The sequence below is a fragment of the Tachypleus tridentatus genome, chromosome 10 (genome assembly GCF_004210375.1).
Source record: "Tachypleus tridentatus isolate NWPU-2018 chromosome 10, ASM421037v1, whole genome shotgun sequence".
NCBI lineage: Eukaryota > Metazoa > Arthropoda > Merostomata > Xiphosura > Limulidae > Tachypleus > Tachypleus tridentatus.
Window position 1 is genome coordinate 109,118,222 of NC_134834.1, and position 22,991 is coordinate 109,141,212.

Sequence of the window (22,991 nt, forward strand, 5' to 3'; positions counted from 1 at the left end):
AGAAAGAGAAAAATTAGATCTCTATAAAATAAAAATCATATTTCAAAGCAAATAAATGTTAGCGAAGGAAACCTTCAGTAAATGTTACAATCTAAGAGAAAACCGTTCGGCTAAGCCGTTCAGACCGTTGGGTCATACAAGTTTGTACGATGCTCCGCCTTTCGGAGATTTAAATGATCTTTTCTGGCCAATCACAATGGAGTACAGGTTGCTAGTGTCTCAAGGGGAGATATTGATTAGATTCGACACGCTCTATCATCTACGTTCCTACTAATGCTTGGTACCTCTGCTTTGTAATGTCACGTGCTTGCATCAGTAGTTTACCTTTTGTGTTTAGACCCCAGACGGGGATAGACCTGATAATTCTGGCTTGCGTTGTCACGTGCTAGTACCATAGGTTTACCTTTAAGGCTGAATCTGACGAGATGAAATTAAGTTCTTAACAAAGATAAATGTTACTGCTGGGCGTTCTGAATGGTGTAAAGTGTGCTTAGGCATCCATAGGTACCTTCCACAGTAATCAGGCATCCAAAGATATTAATAACGTATAGTCCACGTTTCTATATATTTGTTTTCCCTAACTCACTGGAGTGTTTTGTTTTCCAGGTAAGTCTGGTATCTTTTCTTTCTGAAACTACGTTTACCTACCTTACCTTTTCTTAGTTGATTCAGAGAATTACATTCAATCGATGTAAGTTTATGAATTAGAGTATTTTTAAATCGTGTGTTGTACAAGCAGCAGTTAACAAAATGAAGCTCACTGGTCTTAAATGATATTTTGTTATCAGAAAAATCTACCAAACGCTAGCAGAATAAAGTTACTGAACATAGATTATATGTTGCTAGGAAAACCCATCAAGCAGCAGAAGTAATTACAGTGATTTCACTTCAATACTCCACCAAACACCAGCACAGTTTTATAATACCAATCACTTCAGTGAAAACATCATTTACGAGATAACACTTGTGTATATTCGTTTTAAGAATATAAAATATACATTTTTGTACACAATCTTTTGTTTTTTGTCGGTTTTTTTTTGCACCTGATTGAGGAAATCGGCTAACGAATATCTTAGTTTATTATAACTAATATTTAATAACATCAACAAATAGGAATTTAACGTATTTGTTTACAAAACAGTGAATATGAATAATAAACGAACACATAAAACACGGATGAAATGGTTAAATGGAAGTGATATCCTATTTCAGGTTAAAACATCCATAATAGAAACATAGTAAATAGCTAAACGATGTATTAATTCACGTTTGTTTGGAATGACTTTAGTTGTAACAACATTAACAACTATCTGATTGTTAGCCTGATTTTATCCATTAATACCAAAGACGAATTGTGAACATTTTGTTGAATTCTATACCAGTATTTATGTGTATGATGTTGTTACCATTGTAATCATACCCATATTCATCTCAATTATATTTCTAGATACATTGTTGTAATACCCATATTCATGTCAATTATATTTCTAGATACATTGTTGTAATACCCATATTCATGTCAATTATATTTCTAGATACATTGTTGTAATACCCATATTCATGTCAATTATATTTCTAGATACATTGTTGTAATACCCATATTCATGTCAATAATATTTCTAAATATATTGTTGTAATACTCACATTCACTTCAATAATATTTCTAAATATCTGGTTGTAATGCCCATATTCATGTTAATAATATTTCTAAGTATACTGTGTAATACTCATATTCATGTTAATAATATTTCTAAATATATTGTTGTAATAACCATATTCACTTCAATAATATTTCTACATATCTGGTTGTAATGCCCATATTCATGTCAATAATATTTATAAACACATTGTTCTGATACCCATATGTGTGTGTGTGTGTGTATGTGGTTTCTCATAGCAAAGCCACATCGGGCTATTTGCTGTGTCCACCGTGTGAGTCGAACCCTTGATTTAGCACTGTAAATTCGCAGACTTACCGCCGTTCCAGAGATGTGCTATAATATTTGTTAACACATTGTTGTAATACTCATATCTATATGGATAATATTTACGAATATTGTTATAATACCCATATCTATATGGAAAATACTTATGAATATTGTTGTAATACCTACATCTGTATGGATAATACCCATAGCTTTGGGGATAACATTTTTAAACGTTGCTATAGTGATTAAGTAACTTCTGACCAAAGATAGCCACCTGAGTACTTCAGAACTAAATTTATATACCTAATAATGAATATAGATAATTAAATATAATTTAAACATTATTATTTATAAAGATTAAACTCCATTGTTTCTACCAGTAACGCTATTTTCATCAAAACCCAGTAATATCTCACGAGGTTCTATCAGCTAAGGTTGGCTCTAAATTCTTATAACAATCTCACAAGAAAAAAAAAACAATTTATTTTCGAGAAAATTTGACATAAATTGTGGACTAAATAATAATAATACGTACAATCCATGGGTGTCATAAATGTTTAATTTTAATATAATGTTTTCATGCTAATTAATACGCCAGTACAATAACCAACTTCAAAAAAACACTAACTTTCGTCTGATTACTGTTATTGAAGGCTTTATTTGTAGATGCATGCCTAATGTTTTCATTACCTTTACAGTTTATATTTAGATATAGGATATTGTTGTGAAGAACGTAGAGTGCTAACCTGGGTGGATATAGGATATTGTTGTAAAGAACGTGGAGTGCTAACCTGGGTGGATATAGGATATTGTTGTAAAGAACGTGGAGAGCTAGCGTGGGTGGATATAGGATATTGTTGTGAAGAACGTGGAGAGCTAACCTGGGTGGATATAGGATATTGTTGTAAAGAACGTGGAGAGCTAGCGTGGGTGGATATAGGATATTGTTGTTAAGAACGTGGAGAGCTAGCGTGGGTTAATATAGGATATTGTTGTAAAGAACGTGGAGTGCTAACCTGGGTTAATATAGGATATTGTTATAAAGAACGTGGAGAGCTAGCGTGGGTTAATATAGGATATTGTTGTAAAGAACGTGGAGTGCTAACCTGGGTTAATATAGGATATTGTTATAAAGAACGTGGAGAGCTAGCGTGGGTTAATATAGGATATTGTTATGATCAACGTAGAGTGCTAACCTGGGTGGATATAGGATATTGTTGTAAAGAATGTGGAGAGCTAGCGTGGGTTAATATAGGATATTGTTGTGAAGAACGTGGAGAGCTAACCTGGGTGGATATAGGATATTGTTGTAAAGAACGTGGAGAGCTAGCGTGGGTGGATATAGGATATTGTTGTAAAGAATGTGGAGAGCTAGCGTGGGTTAATATAGGATATTGTTGTGAAGAACGTGGAGAGCTAACCTGGGTTAATATAGGATATTGTTGTGAAGAACGTGAAGTGCTAACCTGGGTTAATATAGGATATTGTTGTGAAGAACGTGGAGAGCTAGCGTGGGTTAATATAGGATATTGTTGTGAAGAACGTGGAGAGCTAACCTGGGTTAATATAGGATATTGTTGTGAAGAACGTGGAGTGCTAACCTGGGTTGATGGAAGATATTGTTATGATGAATGTAGAGTGCTAACCTGGGTTGATATAGGATATTGTTGCGAACTGCGTAGAGTGTTAATTCTAGATAGATACATTCAGTTGTTGTTGTTACAGAGTGTAAAGGTGTATGTTCTTTACTGGGAATTCTGAGCATAATAAGTGTCTGAATGGGTTATTTCTTTTCTTTCATACTAAAGAATCAACTTTATTCGAATAGTAAACTGATCTAAAATAATTTATAAGTGTATTAAGAATTATGCACAAAACATGTATTACGTGCTCTTCATAAAGTAATTTTCATTATGCTTATATATTATTGTTGGCCAATTTACTATTGTGTTAGGATAATGTGCTTCCGCAAAGAAGCAAGGAAGTTTTTTTTCACCCTTTTCGGATTATAAACTGTCTCCCCCTGTTAGCCTTATTAAATACATAGTTCTTGTGTTTGTATGACTTCGTTTTTTGGATATGTTTCTAAATCTACCTGCTGTTGTCCATGATTTTAAACTGAGAACCGGCGGGACGGCTAAAAACCAACGGCACCAGCTGCCTTATTGAGTCACTATTTTACCAATGAATAGTAGGATTGACCATCACATAATGGCGACCATGTTCGACATGCGGGTTTCGAAGATTTCGATTCGAGTGCCTTAACCAACGGTAATAAATTACCACATTTCTTCTGTCCTTGGAGTTACGTTGAAAACCCTGATCAACAGTTACAAAGAGTACCTGGCAGGAAGAGACCCAAGGTTACATATCTACATATTTATGAAAATTGTATACATTTACTGGTTCATACACGTACACACGCATGCAAACTATCTCCCCTGCCTACACAGCTACCACCGTCTGAAAATAGACACGAACCAAAGCCTTTCTCCATTGATAAACCAGAAATAAGTAAACTTTAATTTCATTCACCTGGTACAAGTCCTCTGTACAAGGAATAAAATACGAGTTTTTCAACCCCCATACCTCCCTCATTCACAAGTAAATTTTCGTTCCTATGACAACATGAAACCCACAGAAGAGTGAGTGTCAAAAGCAGAGGACACAAATGCTTTCCGGCTCGTTACTCGCTGAGAGCACCAGTGACCCGTTTTCTCAGCGTCCGTTTTATCACTTGATTAGAGGAAGCGAGTTTTCCTGGTTTAGTAATAGAGTCAAACTCCCTAGGAACCATTCATGTGGCCGAACACTGCTATTATCATGATGCGTTACTTTTGCTCAATAGTTTGATGAGCTTTCACTGATAATAACCAAAAGCAGAATACAAGATAATATATGGACACTAAAAAACAGGATTCGGTACATTTCCTTCAAACCAACACACAATATTACCCTAAAATATAAATATAAAATTTAAAGAAAAGTGTTATACCCACTCTAAAAACATTACCGTAATATATAAATAAAACTAAAGAACAGGACATGTTATACCCACTCTAAAAACATTACCGTAATATATAAACAAAACTAAAGAACAGGACGTGTTATACCTACTTTAACAGAAAACATTACTCTAATATATAAATAAAACTAAAGAACAGGACGTGTTATACCTACTTTAACAGAAAACATTACTGTAATATATAAATAAAACTAAAGAACAGGACGTGTTATACCCACTCTAAAAACATTACCGTAATATATAAATAAAACTAAAGAACAGGACGTGTTATACCCACTCTAAAAACATTACCGTAATATATAAATAAAACTAAAGAATAGGACGTGTTATACCCACTCTAAAAACATTACCGTAATATATAAATAAAACTAAACAACAGGACGTGTTATACCCACTCTAAAAACATTACCGTAATATATAAATAAAACTAAAGAACAGGACGAGTTATACCTACTTCAACAGAAAACATTACTGTAATATATAATTAAAACTAAAGAACAGGACGTGTTATACCTACTTCAACAGAAAACATTACTGTAATATATAAATAAAACTAAAGAACAGGACGTGTTATACCTACTTCAACAGAAAACATTACTGTAATATATAAATAAAACTAAAAAACAGGACGTGTTATACCTACTTCAACAGAAAACATTACTGTAATATATAAATAAAACTAAAGAACAGGACGTGTTATACCTACTTCAACAGAAAACATTACTGTAATATATAAATAAAACTAAAGAACAGGACGTGTTATACCTACTTTAACAGAAAACATTACTGTAATATATAAATAAAACTAAAGAACAGGACGTGTTATACCTACTTCAACAGAAAACATTACTGTAATATATAAATAAAACTAAAGAACAGGACGTGTTATACCTACTTCAACAGAAAACATTACTGTAATATATAAATAAAACTAAAGAACAGGACGTGTTATACCTACTTCAACAGAAAACATTACTGTAATATATAAATAAAACTAAAGAACAGGACGTGTTATACCCACTCTAAAAACATTACCGTAATATATAAATAAAACTAAAGAACAGGACGTGTTATACCTACTTTAACAGAAAACATTACTCTAATATATAAATAAAACTAAAGAACAGGACGTGTTATACCTACTTTAACAGAAAACATTACTGTAATATATAAATAAAACTAAAGAACAGGACGTGTTATACCTACTTCAACAGAAAACATTACTGTAATATATAAATAAAACTAAAGAACAGGACGTGTTATACCTACTTCAACAGAAAACATTACTGTAATATATAAATAAAACTAAAGAACAGGACGTGTTATACCTACTTTAACAGAAAACATTACTGTAATATATAAATAAAACTAAAGAACAGGACGTGTTATACCTACTTTAACAGAAAACATTACTGTAATATATAAATAAAACTAAAGAACAGGACGTGTTATACCTACTTCAACAGAAAACATTACTGTAATATATAAATAAAACTAAAGAACAGGACGTGTTATACCTACTTCAACAGAAAACATTACTGTAATATATAAATAAAACTAAAGAACAGGACGTGTTATACCTACTTTAACAGAAAACATTACTGTAATATATAAATAAAACTAAAGAACAGGACGTGTTATACCTACTTCAACAGAAAACATTACTGTAATATATAAATAAAACTAAAGAACAGGACGTGTTATACCTACTTCAACAGAAAACATTACTGTAATATATAAATAAAACTAAAGAACAGGACGTGTTATACCTACTTTAACAGAAAACATTACTGTAATATATAAATAAAACTAAAGAACAGGACGTGTTATACCTACTTTAACAGAAAACATTACTGTAATATATAAATAAAACTAAAGAACAGGACGTGTTATACCTACTTCAACAGAAAACATTACTGTAATATATAAATAAAACTAAAGAACAGGACGTGTTATACCTACTTCAACAGAAAACATTACTGTAATATATAAATAAAACTAAAGAACAGGACGTGTTATACCTACTTTAACAGAAAACATTACTGTAATATATAAATAAAACTAAAGAACAGGACGTGTTATACCTACTTTAACAGAAAACATTACTGTAATATATAAATAAAACTAAAGAACAGGACGTGTTATACCTACTTCAACAGAAAACATTACTGTAATATATAAATAAAACTAAAGAACAGGACGTGTTATACCTACTTTAACAGAAAACATTACTGTAATATATAAATAAAACTAAAGAACAGGACGTGTTATACCTACTTTAACAGAAAACATTACTGTAATATATAAATAAAACTAAAGAACAGGACGTGTTATACCTACTTCAACAGAAAACATTACTGTAATATATAAATAAAACTAAAGAACAGGACGTGTTATACCTACTTCAACAGAAAACATTACTGTAATATATAAATAAAACTAAAGAACAGGACGTGTTATACCTACTTTAACAGAAAACATTACTGTAATATATAAATAAAACTAAAGAACAGGACGTGTTATACCTACTTTAACAGAAAACATTACTGTAATATATAAATAAAACTAAAGAACAGGACGTGTTATACCTACTTCAACAGAAAACATTACTGTAATATATAAATAAAACTAAAGAACAGGACGTGTTATACCTACTTCAACAGAAAACATTACTGTAATATATAAATAAAACTAAAGAACAGGACGTGTTATACCTACTTTAACAGAAAACATTACTGTAATATATAAATAAAACTAAAGAACAGGACGTGTTATACCTACTTCAACAGAAAACATTACTGTAATATATAAATAAAACTAAAGAACAGGACGTGTTATACCTACTTCAACAGAAAACATTACTGTAATATATAAATAAAACTAAAGAACAGGACGTGTTATACCTACTTTAACAGAAAACATTACTGTAATATATAAATAAAACTAAAGAACAGGACGTGTTATACCTACTTTAACAGAAAACATTACTGTAATATATAAATAAAACTAAAGAACAGGACGTGTTATACCTACTTCAACAGAAAACATTACTGTAATATATAAATAAAACTAAAGAACAGGACGTGTTATACCTACTTCAACAGAAAACATTACTGTAATATATAAATAAAACTAAAGAACAGGACGTGTTATACCTACTTTAACAGAAAACATTACTGTAATATATAAATAAAACTAAAGAACAGGACGTGTTATACCTACTTCAACAGAAAACATTACTGTAATATATAAATAAAACTAAAGAACAGGACGTGTTATACCTACTTCAAAGAAAACATTACTGTAATATATAAATAAAACTAAAGAACAGGACGTGTTATACCTACTTTAAGAGAAAACATTACTGTAATATATAAATAAAACTAAAGAACAGGACGTGTTATACCTACTTCAACAGAAAACATTACTGTATTATATAAATAAAACTAAAGAACAGGCCGTGTTATACCTACTTCAACAGAAAACATTACAACAAGAGAAAAGCAAAAAAATACCTATTTTACTCCTATGAGAAATGAAATCAAAATTAAAAATAATGTATCATACAAACGGACAATACAACGAAGTTCGAGTCGTTTAGTTCTTTCCACGAATCCCTGAAGAACAATTTAACCAATCGATCCTCAGTTTTCTCGAGAGATCCAATTCTTTTGTAACGTGCTCGGTCTCCACTGATGCCAACGAAACTCATTCCGTATTCACACATTGAGAGAAATGAAACTGTTGCTACTGTAGTTTAGTCTATTCATGACGTGGAGGAACCCACTTGAAGGAAATCTGCAGCAGAGACGGCTGATGTGGGTTTTGAAAACTTTGACCGAACCGTTTAGGTTTTTTGTAATATCTATATCAGGCGTCTTGGTTGCAGACGTAGTCTAGTCTGTTTGTTTTCCACATATTTAATATGTGACCTTTCAAACTAATCATAAAGAGTGCGATCCTCTCAGCCCCCTAGGTATTCTTGTCAACTTCTTTAAGATCACATTACATCATCCAAGCTCTCTTCCTCTAACCCTTTCTAGTAAGTCATACACTTTTCATATAATGCTACCACATTTATATAATATCTATAGTATTCATTTTGAGGCCTATTTAATGATTTATACAGAGATAATCATCCATACTGACTTATAATCAAACTGTTTGTACATACACCTTAAAATTCCCTTAATTTTGCAAGTAGCAACAGACCATTGCCTTGATGGCTTAAGTGTCCTATCCACCACAATTCCAAGATAATTTTATTGAGTCACGCGATTGAGTTGAGTCTCATCTATATTAAACATGTGATCCAGTTTATGAGACCCAAAGTATAATATCTAACATGTATTATAATAAAGGTCTATTGGCAAATATTACCAACTAATCAGTTAATCTAAGTCACTCTACGATACTCTAACATTCACACTGCAGTTGGAGATACTCAACTTTAATAATTTACTAAATGTGTCCCCAACTCAGTGTTTTTAATGTAAATAAAACGTAAAATCTCACGATGTAGCTCGTATGGAACATTCCACTAGCAACAAAGATAAAGTTTTAAAGGACTCCATCAATGTCTATTTATTCTCTTATTCACCAATCGTAAAATCTAATCTTTTAGAGTTTTTTTTTCCTTTCTACCACCAATATCACTTTCAGCTGCGGCATATCGGTACCGAGTTTTTCGGGCTCAAACGTTCAGCTCAGAGTTCTGTCATCTCTTGACCGATTTGAGATCTAATAATAATTTTGGACTCAGAAGGTCAAACTCTTTCGGATCGTGTATTTGACCGTATCCAATGTATCAGAGATTAATTTATTTTAATATTTCCTAGAGTTATTTCAATTTGAGGGCAGGCTGGTAGAGATTCTGATGAATAATAAAAATCAAATCGGGTACACGCGCGCTCCACGTTTAGATTACTGACACAAAAAGTACAGCTAATAAAAACTATCATAGAAGGAGTTACTCTAATCCTGTCTAATAGGATTTCAAATGCTGCAGATACTGAGGTTTAACTGCTGCTGTAAATCATCTTTTGTATGGCATCTTTTAAAACCCGCTTTCAACACATTCTCGCTCATTTTCCATAATTTAGAAATTTAAATAAGAAAATCAAGTGTGCAAATTCTTATATACAGAATAACACAGAAAGACTTGCTGCATATACTTTCACATCTTATATACAGAATAACACAGAAATACTTGCTGCATATACTTTCACATCTTATATACAGAATAACAGAGAAAGACTTGCTACATATACTCTCACACAGAAAGACTTGCTATATATACTCTCACACAGAAAGACTTGCTACATATACTCTCACACAGAAAGACTTGCTATATATACTCTCACACAGAAAGACTTGCTATATATACTCTCACACAGAAAGACTTGCTGCATATACTCTCACACAGAAAGACTTGCTACATATACTCTCACACAAAAAGACTTGCTACATATACTCTCACACAGAAAGACTTGCAACATATACTCTCACACAGAAAGACTTGCAACATATACTCTCACACAGAAAGACTTGCTACATATACTCTCACACAGAAACTACAATAAAAGATAAAAACAAATTGTTCTAAAATCGTAAGATACATACAACCCAGGAATAACTTTCACCAAATAGGACTGGTTTATAGGTTTATACATAATGATAGATACAAACTAAAGACAATTGTCGTTAGGTATAGGACTGATTTATAGGTTTACACATAACGATAGATACAAACTAGGGACAACTGAGGTTAGATATAGGACTGGTTTATAGGTTTACACATAACGATAGATACAAACTAGGGACAACTGAGGTTAGATATAGGACTGGTTTACAACTTTACACATAATGGAATAATGTTTTCTGTAATTAACTAATAATGTTATCTTTTACTTTACAATTACGATACTTTACTGGCATGAGATTAAAAATTTCTCGGAAAAAGTGTAATCTTAAGGACAAGTAACGTGTTAAGATGTATGAATAAAACTGATAAAAAAAACTAAGGCATAACAAAGATATAATAAGTTGTTAAAAATAGGTTCAAGTGATATTTCGAGCCACCAATTATTCACCTTTCGTACAAAATATCCTTTCTTTAGTATATTTCTCTTGATATGTTTGTATGGTTCTAACCTATAATTTGAGCGTAAATATTGAATCTTTCATCGTTGCACAAACATAGCTCTAAAAATAAATACCTTCCCTACACTTCTGCTGATAAGTTCAGTATGTGTGAAAATACTGTGAAAATCGAGTCCCTTTAAATGTTAACTAACCTAAACACAAGCACATACTCGCTGCACGCACGTTCACGTGAGAATGTGGCGACAAGTTGTCTAGACTGTTTTGTTTATTAATAATTTAAGTGAGATTGATACAAAGTGTTACGGTGGTTGAATGCAACTTTAGAGATCTGTCGACAGATGGTTGTAAAAAGTATTTCACGTCACGAAGATATGTCGAATGAAATAAGCTGGGAATATTGTCGCACGTTAACAATTAGTCGATATAAACACATGCACAAAACATATTTTAAAAATACAAAAAGACGTTGAGTACAGATATAAAAACAAGTCTACAATATTTGAAAATTCAGTAAACGGTTAAAATGGGAGAAAAAACACATACCGTTTAAAAACAATATTTCGTTACTGTTAATGTCACGTCATCAGGTACTACAACATTTTGCCATTGTTAATGTGACATCATCAGGTGCTACAACATTTCGCCATTGTTCATGTGACATCATCAGGTACTCAGCGCAATTGTACAAGTCAGTTAATTACCCCAACTGGTGGCGTCACAAAAACAACCCTGACGTCACCTACTGAGTGTATTTAACCGTCATGCACAATAAAAATATAAGTACACATAAAAAAATAGTCCAACAGGGTAACAAAAAATATAAACACTAATAACAAGTTAGAAAATAAGGTGACATAAAAACATAAACACGTTAGAACGAATACTCCAGCAGGATAATTCCTATTACTACAGTAAATTAACGTAATTAGAGAAATACGTATGAAAAGTAGTCCAGTAGGGTAACACAAGAATATAAGCACTAATACCAAATGGCCAAATAAAATAACATAGCACAAATACAGGGAGTAATACAAAAATAAGAACGCGTGTCAGTAAATGTGACAGTTAAGTACCACGCACACAAATCTCAAAAGGCCTAGTAGTTAAGTAACATGAAAACTTAAGCAAGATCGAAATAGTCGAGCACGATAGCTCGAAAACGTATAGCCCAACTAAGTACGTAATTTTTAAAGTGTTTCATATGTAACACCTCAGTTTTCTTTCACAACAAGACACAAATACTGTCTTATAATAAAGACAAAAATGTCTAACAATAAACGTAGAAAATTTCTAATTATATTTCTTTACGTCATATACAACTAACTTCTAATAACAAGCACTGATATTATATTACAATAAACAATGATAAGATATGATAATAAATACAGATATTGTATTACCGTAAACACTTATAACATGTGTTAATAAAAACAAGTGTTGTATTACATTAAACACTAATAAGATAAAAAATATTTACAAATATCGTAAACACTGACAACACATAAGAATTAAGAGATATATCGTGTTGCCTCAAACACACACAATGACTCACAATAAGCACAGCTATTATTGTACAAGAATGACACAATGTCATATATTAAACAAAGGTAACGGCTAACAATAAACACAGACATTGTTTTACAAGAAAGTCGGAGAGCAACATCAGTATCTAACTATAAATACAAATATTACATGTCAGTGAAAAATAATATATTTTATAATAACCACGAATAGCACAGGTATATTAAAAAAAACCCACAGAAAATATGTTTCCGAAAATAATGAGTTATCTCTTACAGTGACCACATATAATTCCTTTCTTTTAAAACACATGTTATATTTTACACTAAATTCACATTGCAATTATACCTGTCATAAGAAATTAGTGTTAGGCTTATAACAAAGGTGAAAACACCATAACAAATACACATTACGTCTCACATTGAACATAACTGACGACACGTTATATTAAGCACACACTATGTCTTACGATAAACATAGGGTATATCTTATATCACACATAGACCACGTGTTTCAGTAAGAAATTATTATGTCTACGACAAGCATACGTTCCATCTTAGTTAACAGATATCACATTTTGCAATAAACAAGTTTAACCTATTACTTCGAACGTATGTACAACGATTTTCTGAGAAAACAAATACTTGAACACCTGATGCATTACAGTACCATAAACCCACGTGATTTTGCAAAATGAATTATAAGAGATATTCTGAAACTAGTCTCAAACTCTATTTGGTACCTCAGATCACAGAATTCAGAATACCATTTGCATTGTGTTTTACCAACTATTCTTAGATTGCAGCACTACGAACACTTTATATAGTTCTTTACCAAATGTTCTTATATTATAATATTTATAACACTCTTTACATTGAAGACTACAAAATATCTTATAATAATAATCAATGTTTATCTGTCCAAGAAATGCACGTACGCCTTACTATCTAAATGTGCGCGCACATGCACTTATTTCTACGGATGTGAGCAAAAGGCAGATTTAAATATAATTTACTGGATATTTTGTACGCCAAGAGCTTATCAAAATTTTTAAAAATGCCTAACGTTAAATGGTGGAATAATATTATAATGTTAGGTATTGATAGTACTAAGTACAATAGAGTTTAGTTCTAACTAAACTACAGCAAAAGAACATATATAAGTTACAGCGCTAATTTATTGCTTTATTGAATATACGCCATATTCAGTAAAGGCTTAGCGAATGTTAAGCCTAAAACAAGTTGACATATATACTGCTTTTTATTATTCTAGAAATCCTCAGGTAAGAAAATTACTATTACAATCAAAATACTAATTTGACTGCAAATAATTTGGTATTCTTATATTACAAATGTTTTGTGTGTCTCTACTGGTATTCTTATATTACAAATGTTTTGCGTGTCTCTACTGGTATTCTTAAATTACAAATGTTGTGTGTGTCTTTACTGGTATTCTTATATTACAAATGTTTTGCGTGTCTCTACTGGTATTCTTATATTACAAATGTTTTGTGTGTCTCTACTGGTATTCTTATATTACAAATGTTTTGTGTCTCCACTGGTATTCTTATATTACAAATGTTGTGTGTGTCTTCACTGGTATTCTTATATTACAAATGTTGTGTGTGTCTTCACTGGTATTCTTATATTACAAATGTTGTGTGTGTCTTCACTGGTATTCTTATATTACAAATGTTGTGTGTGTCTTCACTGGTATTCTTATATTACAAATGTTGTGTGTGTCTTCACTGGTATTCTTATATTACAAATGTTGTGTGTGTCTCTAGTGGTATTCTTATATTACAAATGTTGTGTGTGTCTCCACTGGTATTCTTATATTACAAATGTTGTGTGTGTCTTCACTGGTATTCTTATATTACAAATGTTGTGTGTGTCTCTACTGGTATTCTTATATTACAAATGTTTTGTGTGTCTCTACTGGTATTCTTATTTTACAAATGTTTTGTGTCTCCACTGGTATTCTTATATTACAAATGTTGTGTGTGTCTTCACTGGTATTCTTATATTACAAATGTTGTGTGTGTCTTCACTGGTATTCTTATATTACAAATGTTGTGTGTGTCTTCACTGGTATTCTTATATTACAAATTTTGTGTGTGTCTCTACTGGTATTCTTATATTACAAATGTTGTGTGTGTCTTCACTGGTATTCTTATATTACAAATGTTGTGTGTGTCTCTAGTGGTATTCTTATATTACAAATGTTGTGTGTGTCTCCACTGGTATTCTTATATTACAAATGTTGTGTGTGTCTCTAGTGGTATTCTTATATTACAAATGTTGTGTGTGTCTCCACTGGTATTCTTATATTACAAATGTTGTGTGTGTCTCTACTGGTATTCTTATATTACAAATGTTTTGTGTGTCTTCACTGGTATTCTTATATTACAAATGTTGTGTGTGTCTCTAGTGGTATTCTTATATTACAAATGTTTTGTGTGTCTTCACTGGTATTCTTATATTACAAATGTTGTGTGTGTCTCTAGTGGTATTCTTATATTACAAATGTTGTGTGTGTCTTCACTGGTATTCTTATATTACAAATGTTGTGTGTGTCTCTACTGGTATTCTTATATTACAAATGTTTTGTGTGTCTTCACTGGTATTCTTATATTACAAATGTTGTGTGTGTCTCTAGTGGTATTCTTATATTACAAATGTTGTGTGTGTCTTCACTCGTATTCTTATATTACAAATGTTTTGTGTGTCTTCACTGGTATTCTTATATTACAAATGTTGTGTGTGTCTCTACTGGTATTCTTATATTACAAATGTTTTGTGTGTCTTCACTGGTATTCTTATATTACAAATGTTGTGTGTGTGTCTCTAGTGGTATTCTTATATTACAAATGTTGTGTGTGTCTTCACTGGTATTCTTATATTACAAATGTTGTGTGTGTCTCTAGTGGTATTCTTATATTACAAATGTTTTGTGTGTCTTCACTGGTATTCTTATATTACATATGTTGTGTGTGTCTCTAGTGGTATTCTTATATTACAAATGTTGTGTGTGTCTCTACTGGTATTCTTATAATACAAATGTTGTGTGTGTCTCTAGTGGTATTCTTATATTACAAATGTTGTGTGTGTCTCTAGTGGTATTCTTATATTACAAATGTTGTGTGTGTCTCCACTGGTATTCTTATATTACAAATGTTGTGTGTGTCTCTACTGGTATTCTTATATTACAAATGTTGTGTGTGTCTTCACTGGTATTCTTATATTACAAATGTTGTGTGTGTCTCTAGTGGTATTCTTATATTACAAATGTTGTGTGTGTCTCCACTGGTATTCTTATATTACAAATGTTGTGTGTGTCTCTAGTGGTATTCTTATCTTACAAATGTTGTGTGTGTCTCCACTGGTATTCTTATATTACAAATGTTGTGTGTGTCTTCACTGGTATTCTTATATTACAAATGTTGTGTGTGTCTTCACTGGTATTCTTATATTACAAATGTTGTGTGTGTCTTCACTGGTATTCTTATATTACAAATGTTGTCTGTGTCTTCACTGGTATTCTTATATTACAAATGTTGTGTGTGTCTCTACTGGTATTCTTATATTACAAATGTTTTTTGTGTCTCTACTGGTATTCTTATATTACAAATGTTGTGTGTGTCTTCACTGGTATTCTTATATTACAAATGTTGTCTGTGTCTTCACTGGTATTCTTATATTACAAATGTTGTCTGTGTCTTCACTGGTATTCTTATATTACAAATGTTGTGTGTGTCTCTACTGGTATTCTTATATTACAAATGTTTTTTGTGTCTCTACTGGTATTCTTATATTACAAATGTTGTGTGTGTCTTCACTGGTATTCTTATATTACAAATGTTGTGTGTGTCTTCACTGGTATTCTTATATTACAAATGTTGTGTGTGTCTCTACTGGTATTCTTATATTACAAATGTTTTGTGTGTCTCTACAGGTATTCTTACATTACAAATGTTGTGTGTGTCTTCACTGGTATTCTTATATTACAAATGTTGTGTGTGTCTCTACTGGTATTCTTATATTACAAATGTTGTGTGTGTCTTCACTGGTATTCTTATATTACAAATGTTGTGTGTGTCTTCACTGGTATTCTTATATTACAAATGTTGTGTGTGTCTCTACTGGTATTCTTATATTACAAATGTTTTGTGTGTCTCTACAGGTATTCTTACATTACAAATGTTGTGTGTGTCTTCACTGGTATTCTTATATTACAAATGTTGTGTGTGTCTCTACTGGTATTCTTATATTACAAATGTTGTGTGTGTCTTCACTGGTATTCTTATATTACAAATGTTGTGTGTGTCTTCACTGGTATTCTTATATTACAAATGTTGTGTGTGTCTCTACTGGTATTCTTATATTACAAATGTTTTGTGTGTCTCTACAGGTATTCTTACATTACAAATGTTGTGTGTGTCTCTACTGGTATTCTTATATTACAAATGTTGTGTGTGTCTTCACTGGTATTCTTATATTACAAATGTTGTGTGTGTCTCTACTGGTATTCTTATATTACAAATGTTGTGTGTGTCTTCACTGGTATTCTTATATTACAAATGTTGTGTGTGTCTCTACTGGTATTCTTATATTACAAATGTTGTGTGTGTCTTCACTGGTATTCTTATATTACAAATGTTGTGTGTCTCCACTGGTATTCTTATATTACAAATGTTGTGTGTGTCTTCACTGGTATTCTTATATTACAAATGTTGTGTGTGTCTCTACTGGTATTCTTATATTACAAATGTTGTGTGTGTCTCTACTGGTATTCTTATATTACAAATGTTGTGTGTGTCTCCACTGGTATTCTTATATTACAAATGTTGTGTGTGTCTTCACTGGTATTCTTATATTACAAATGTTGTGTGTGTCTCTACAGGTATTCTTATATTACAAATGTTGTGTGTGTCTCTACTGGTATTCTTATATTACAAATGTTGTGTGTGTCTCTACTGGTATTCTTATATTACAAATGTTGTGTGTGTCTCCACTGGTATTCTTATATTACAAATGTTGTGTGTGTCTCTACTGGTATTCTTATATTACAAATGTTGTGTGTGTCTTCACTGGTATTCTTATATTACAAATGTTGTGTGTGTCTCTACTGGTATTCTTATATTACAAATGTTGTGTGTGTCTTCACTGGTATTCTTATATTACAAATGTTGTGTGTCTCCACTGGTATTCTTATATTACAAATGTTGTGTGTGTCTTCACTGGTATTCTTATATTACAAATGTTGTGTGTCTCTACTGGTATTCTTATATTACAAATGTTGTGTGTGTCTCTACTGGTATTCTTATATTACAAATGTTGTGTGTGTCTCTACTGGTATTCTTATATTACAAATGTTGTGTGTGTCTCTACTGGTATTCTTATATTACAAATGTTGTGTGTCTCCACTGGTATTCTTATATTACAAATGTTGTGTGTCTCCACTGGTATTACATAGCATTCTTTACATTGTGTTCCACATACTATTCTTATTACGACATTCAGAACTTCTTTCCCATTGAGCTTTATAACACATTATTTGTCCCTCCTTATTGTGTTCGGTGCTTCAGGAACTATTGTTACATCAGTTTCTATTGCACTCACAAACAACTTCCATACAAAAATCACGAATCTGCTGAGGATGTTGAGAGCTGTTTAGAACTACGGAGTGTGCAGTGGGTTAACTTCGCACTTTAGGTTTTTGCCCTTTATTATGAATTATTGATTTTCATGTATTTATCAATATTGAAACGATAAATATTCATTCTATCTATCTTCTTTGAACTTACTTTTCTGTTAACCCTAGCGAAGTAGTTTGTTTACGTGACTCCAGCGTCACGTAAAGTAGCTACATGTGTAGGGGCTACTTCGTTAGTTTCACAAATCTTAGGCGTTTAAGACAATAGATCTCACGAATAAACAAAACTAAATATTTGCTAATAATATCATTTTAGGGTAAAGACTGGTTTAATTATGTTCAGTGAATAGCGTGACCCTAATCGTCTCGAATCAGAGTTATTTATATAAGGATTTTCTGAACTTTTTTTTTTCTTCCATTTTTAAAGTAACAAACAAAGCGTAATGATTAAACATTACTTCTTCTCGCTAATTAAAAGTGAAGGTATATCTGAAAGATATTACGTGTTTCAAGCTACTCTTGTTATGTCACACAGCTAAAGTCAATATCCTCTTATAACAGCTAACACACAAGGGTTAGTACTTACCAGTAGAATAAATCCCATATCGTACTTACTACACAGTCGTACGTTTTCCGATGATATGCTAGGACACTGTTTATATACTTTGTCTTTAAATACTGAGAATAAATAGTTATTTGAGTGACAAACCAATAAAGCCAGTCTGTGATAATGTAGAATTTGATAAAGTCATTTCCTTTCAGTAAACATTGAAGGTAATGTTACCATCAAACAAATGGTAAAACATTAGTTTTTATGTCCTAACAATTATTACACCACACAATGACAGCTTATAAAACAAACACTAATCTGTGTAAGTAAGGCTTGCACTAGGTAATTTCAGGACGTCTAAGAAATGGTAAAACATTCGTATTTATATGTAAACAGAGATTGTACAGTGCTGTTCAAACGTGTTGGGACAAGAGAATGTGTTTGTCATTCTTTCTATTCCATGGGGCTAATTCTTTCATATCATTACAGAATATAAATTTCAACACTGTGGCAATGTTTTCACTAAACCTTGTTAACAATTGTATGAGTCAGGGTGAGAATAGTTATCATTATTTATGATTTCCATATACTTGTACCAATGACATATCATAAGGGTTCTGCTTGAATGAACATACTGGTTGAATTTAGAGTCTCAAGTAATTATCATTGTACCCCTTGCAGTGTTTTAACTATACAGAAAGAAGCTAGCATATGTTACCGGTATATCAACTTGGTTGTACTCCATAAATTAACCTTGACTAAAACAGTGTTTACACTATATATTAAGTTTTGTTGCCATGCCACTGCCCAAAAAGTATAGTGAATTGTCAGTAGAGCAAAAACATTGTATGAAAGCTTTACGTAACGCTAGTTGAACTATCCGACAATATGTAGCAGACTTGAAATGGTCCCTAAACACTGACAAGTACACCATAAAACATAAAACAGAGACAGGTAGGATAGAAAATAAGAAAGGAAGAGGCAGAACACCTATACTCAATTATACTAATGTTAAGTATTTTTGTTTATGTAGCCTTCAGGACAGAAGGAAGACCGTTACTGATCTTAAGCATGAGATAAACAACCATGTAAAAAATGACAAAAAAGTGTCCAGATATACAGTGTTAATAAGTCTCAACGAGAATAGAATATTTGGTCGTGTAGCAGTTTAAAAAATCTTCGTTCTCCAAATATTGTTAAGAGATTGAAATTTGCTAAAACTCACAAAAACTGGACTGCTGACTATTGTAAAAGGGTATTATGAACAGATAAGTCCAAGTTTGAAATGACTGGTTCAAAGCGAAGGTTATACGTCCGGCGAAAGAAAGGTGAAAGATCCTTACCTCGATGAATAACACCTACCATGAAGTATGGGGGAGACAGTGTGGTGGTTCTGGGGGTGTTTTTTCTGCTGAAGCGGCAGGAGATATTTGCAACACAGCTGGAACAATGGACCAGGACAAGTACCCAGTGGTTTGTATATTTGTTGCTGCTGGAGTCATTGAAATGATACAATGACCCCCACAGAGCCCTGATATCAACCCAATCGAGCAGATCTGAGATTTGCTATATCAAAACCATTACAAATTTAAAATTATTTCCATAGAAAGTTTAAGGAAGTGCATTAGAGACACTTGGAGTAAAATCTTAAAGGACACTCTGGTTAAATATGTTGCAACAATGCCTGGAAGGCTACAGTTGTTGAAGCAGAAAGAGGACACATACAATATTAACTGTTTACTAAACTCAAACACTTCCACTGTTGTACTAAGTATGAAGATTAGTAAACTTGTGATGTTCCATCTGTGGTTTACCTTCCACTGTCCTTTGAAAGTTGACTGAAATATATTTTTTTACTTTTGCACAAACTGTATTAGGTGATCTCAAGTCGTCAAAGAAACGGTAAAACATTAATCTCTGTACCTAATCGGCCCGGCATGGCCAGATAGATTTGTTTGTTTGTTTGTTTGTTTTGAATTTCGCGCAAAGCTACTCGAGGGCTATCCGTGCTAGCCGTCCCTAATTTAGCAGTGTAAGACTAGAGGGAAGGCAGCTAGTCATCACCACCCACCGCCAACTATGGGGCTACTCTTTTACTAACAAATAGTGGGATTGACCGTAACATTATAATGCTCCCACGGGTAAAAGAGCGAGCTTGTTTGGTGTGACGGCGATTCGAACTCGCGATCCTCAGTTTAAAGTCAAGCGCCCTAACTACCTGGCCATGCTAAGCCTAGATGTATTTGGATCCATGTCGCTAAGTTTCATTAATCATGGACACAAAACCTCTTAATAAGGATATCAGATTTCATGTTTCTAGGTTTTATAAATCACAAAGAACATGGTGTTTTAAGACACCAGCTATACATTATCGCCCTGTGAACTCATTATAACCCCCCATGGTGGAAAGGGCGAGCTTTGGTGTAACGGGGATCTTTTGAATGAATGTAAAAGTTTAAAAATATATTTTATTTCAGTTTTGGAATTTGAAAAGTTTTATCCTTCAGTTTCGTTAGTTCAAACGATATAACAAAACTTAATACGATTGTTTTGGATCAAAACCATGTCGGGGTATATTCTGTGTTCACTGTAAGGTATTTAACAACGGATTTTAGTGTTTTAAGTCCGTAGACTCGTGGTGAATAAACTATGTTTTGCAACTGGAGTACAATAAAAACAATGAACATTATTCAAATCTTTAAATGAAAACTTTTAGAAATACTGAGATTGTTGAACATCGAAGTGAAATGTGTTAACTTTGCATCTCAAAATAATAGTTGATTAATTTGATCAATCTAAACTGCATGCGAGGAATAATATTTATCCGAAGAAAAAATAGTTGGTTAATTTGATAAAACTAAGCTACAGGTTTGTTTTGTTTGTTTGTTTGTTTTGGAATTTCGCATAAAGCTACTCGAGGGCTATCTGTGCTAGCCGTCCTTAATTTAGCAGTGTAAGACTAGAGGGAAGGCAGCTAGTCATCACCACCCACCGCCAACTCTTGGGCTACTCTTTTACCAACGAATAGTGGGATTGACTGTCACATTATACGCCCCGACGGCTGGGAGGGCGAGCATGTTTAGCGCGACGCGGGCGCGAACCCTTACGCGCTTGGCCATGCCAGGCCTTTAATAATGTGCCCACCGAGGAGAATCGAACCCCCGATTTTAGCGTTGTAAATCCGTAGAAAGCTACAGGTAAGAAAGACGTGTGTCCGTAACAATAGTTGGTTAATTTGGCAAACCTAAACTACTGGTAGGAAACCTCATTACGAGTAGTAATCTAAAGCTCAATTACACTAATGTTTAAATATTACTTTGTACCATTTTGAAATGTTTTGAAATTATTGTCGTAACAATTAGTCTCCCGCTGGTACAGCAGTATGTGTACGGATTTACAGCGCTAAAATCAGGGGTTCGATTACCCTCGGTGGACTCAGCAGATTACCCTATGTGGGTTTGCTATAAGAAAACAAACACGTAATTAACAAATTTAGTATAACTCTGGTCAATCATATACTAATATTAGATCTCAAATGAGTGGTTTAGTCTTGAATCCTAATAGATTTATATAAAATATGTTTAAATCTAAGTTCTGAAGAGCTCCTCCCAGAGTACAGCAGTATGGCTGCAAAATCACAACGCTACAAAATTGGTTTCGATACATGTTGTGGACAGAGCACAGACTGCCCATTGTGTAGCATTGTGATAAATTCCAAGTAATCGATTCACGAATCTGAGGAAATAATTAGCACTGAAGAATTTAAGTAAAATTTATAGTACCGCGGTCTCAAAATGTGTTATAGAAAACAGTATTGGATATTTTGTTTTAAAGAATATTTAGCAAAGTTTGGAGATATATTATTCAACTCAAACTACAACTCTGGCAAAAGAATAAACTCGATTAGCAAGACTACTTATTAAAATTTATATAATTAAAGAAGCACAATGTTTAACCATTAGACAAGCAGTTAGCTATCTGAAAGTATTTCACGGTCTTCATAAAATTCTAAGAGGATTTTCCAACTTACAAGTATGTTGTAACCGTTTTTTCCTTTTCTGGTTGAATGACGTCACTAATGACGTTACATGAAATTTTGTAAGGAAATGTAGCAAACGATATTTATTGAGGCAACTTCCAAGTGAAATCAAAATATTCAAATACACCATTAAAATAAACAATATTGTTAGCGTTCCAACCACACCAT

General features: G+C 32.5%; 1 protein-coding gene across 1 annotated transcript in view; it reads left to right on the forward strand.

Moving 5' to 3' along the window:
* Positions 1 to 306: 306 nt before the first annotated feature.
* LOC143230064 (uncharacterized) overlaps positions 307 to 22,991 on the forward strand; it is a 44,820-nt gene continuing 22,135 nt past the window's right edge. Inside the window, exon 1 of the mRNA XM_076463064.1 lies at positions 307 to 606. The gene's annotated coding sequence lies outside the window, so the exon portion shown is untranslated. The remainder of the gene's footprint in view (positions 607 to 22,991) is intronic.